A 2,714-nucleotide genomic window follows, 5' to 3' on the forward strand; every position below is an offset into this window, starting at 1 on the left:
TTTAATACTTATTTTTGAGAGAAGGAGAGTAGAGACAGAGAGAGTGCACGAGGAGGGGAGGGGCAGAGAGAGAGGGGACAGAGGATCCGAAGCGGGGTTCTGCGCTGATAGCAGAGAGCCTGGTTTGGGGCTCAAACTCACAAACTGTGAGATCATGACCTGAGCCAAAGTCGGATGCTCAACCGACTGAGCCACTCAGGTGCCCTAAATGTACCTTTCTTTATGAGCTATGAAAGGATCATATTTCAAACCAGTAAATAATTTTATTTGTCTGCTCAGGGAATGTGGTAAGCCAGAGACAGCTCAGCCATCCCTGACCAATCGGAGTTCACAAAGTTTAATTTGCACAGCTCTTCCAGAAGAACTGGAAAAGTGTTAAAAACTAGTTTGTCTTTAACTTTGGCTCCGTTATAAAAAGTTAGATCAACAAAATTATATTCTAAAATACCTGCTTATTAAAGACTTCTGAGAGAAGGATATTCTTTTGGACCTAAGAGGAGCTGGCTAAAATCAACAGCGCTCAATACCAGCAACAAGCCTTTGGGGAAACTTCATGATTTCTCAGCATAGGCTGAGGAACCAGCCAAGATACTGGTCCAAACCCCCTGGAGCTGAGGAATAGCCCCCACCTGGTAGTGAGCCTGCAGCTAAGGATGAAGGTGGGTCCCACATGGACATTCCGTTGGACTGAAGTGGGCTTCTTCATACTTGTGTGAATGCTTGAGACACATCCAAGTACACATAATTAACGTCTATAAATCCTAAGCATGAGCATAAAGCCTCAACCTTTCCCTTCTCATGACTTTCATGCCCCTACCCTGGAACGAATCCAATCCAACCTTTCATATCATTCTGTGTTTCTTCCCTGCCCTGCTTCCTGTCTCCAAATGTGGGTATTTCCTAAGGATTACACCTCTGCCCCCTGTCCTCTACATACTCCATCCTTCAGTTTTATTCACTTTCAAGTCTTCCATTTTGACTTCTGTGTAGATAATTCTGTGGATGCACACTCTAGCCTGACCTTTCTTCCTAGTTCTAGGCCCATGTCCCAATTGCCTGCTAGGTATTTCCTTACCTCAAACTCAATATATAAAATTTGGTTCATTATTTTTCCTCTTGACTTCCCCATGTCTTTTAATGGTACCAACTTGCCACTTGCATTCAGACTCAAAAGCACAGTGTCATTGTAATCTTCTCTCTGACTTTTAACATCCAGTGTCTCAACTTCTTCAAAATGGTTTTGGATTTGTTTTTTAAAGTTTATTTATTTATCTTGAGAGAGAGAGAGAGACAGCAAGCATGGGTGTTTGTGTTTGGTGGGGGGGAGGCAGAGGAGGAAAGAGAGAGAGAGAGAGAGAGAGAGAGAGAGAGAGAGAATGAATCTCAAACAGGTTCCATGCTGTCTGCGTGGAGCCCACATGGGGCTCAATCTTACGAACTGTGAGATTATGACCTGAGCCAAGATCAAGAGTCGGACGCTTAACCAACTGAGATACCCAGGCACCCCCACCCCTGCTTTTTTTTGCATCTACTCTTTCCTTCCTATTCCTACCATCACCATCTTAGTTCATCCTGTTATTTCCTTAATTCTTTTTTTCTTTTTTGAGAGAAAAAGAGCAGAGGAAGGGCAGAGAGAGAGAGAGAGGGAGAGAGAGAATCCCAAGCAGGCTTCACGCCTAGCACAGAGCCCACATGGGGCCCGATCCCATGATCTGTGAGATCACGACCTGAGCAGAAATTAAGAGTCTGATGCTTAACTGACTGAGCCACCTAGGTGCCTTTATTTCCTTAATTCCAAATTGCCTACATTTTTATGATGTTTCATACCTAAAATCAAGATTTATCTTACAATCAATGTGTGCATTTCATGTAGAGTTATTTTTATTACAAACTCTGTTATGTCAATAGTGTCTTGGAATTAGGAAAACATGGCATCTTAGACCTAAATTACTGTGCCTCTACCTGCTCACCCAGCCTGTGTTCCCTTGCTTTTGTAATCTGTCCTGCACATTACCGCCTGGTCAATCCCCCCTTAAAGGACTGCTTTCATGAAGTCATTTCTTTGCTTAAGAAAAACTTCAGTGGCTCCCCATTCCCTGCTAGGCAAGGTATGCCTAGGACATCAACTTTGGCTTTGAAGGTCCCCCAGAGTCACACCCTGACCTCTTCCTGTCACCCACATTTTGTCCTACCCAAATCCTTTTGTCCTGAACAGATCCTTCTCTGCCTCACTTTGTGTCGTTGCCCACAATGAGAAGGCCATCATCCCTCCAGCTACTTACATGCCTACTCATGCTTCAGGTCCTATCTCTGTTTTAAAACCTAATCGGAACACCCTATCCCAAAATAATCTCTTCTTCTAAATGCCTGTAGCATTTGTCTTGATTACTCATTTCACACTTAATTACCTGGTATCTTTGAATGTATATATTTATGACTGTAAAATAATGGATCTGATCTTTTATAAGGAACCTAAGAAAATCGGTCACTTTAGTTACTCACTCTCTATGTCCCATTTTTCTCATCAGATCAGAAATTCCTTGAAGTTTGTTCTGTTGGGTATATTTGTCTCCCTGATAGTTCCTTGAACCATGACTTATGTAAGAAATGCAATCTGGGGGGTGCCTGGGTGAGCTTCCGACTTCAGCTCAGGTCATGATCTCCTGGTTCGTGAGTTCAAGCCCCGCATCGGGCTCTGTGCTTACAGCTCGGAG

The sequence above is a fragment of the Felis catus genome, chromosome D4 (genome assembly GCF_018350175.1).
Source record: "Felis catus isolate Fca126 chromosome D4, F.catus_Fca126_mat1.0, whole genome shotgun sequence".
NCBI classification, from domain to species: Eukaryota; Metazoa; Chordata; class Mammalia; order Carnivora; family Felidae; genus Felis; species Felis catus.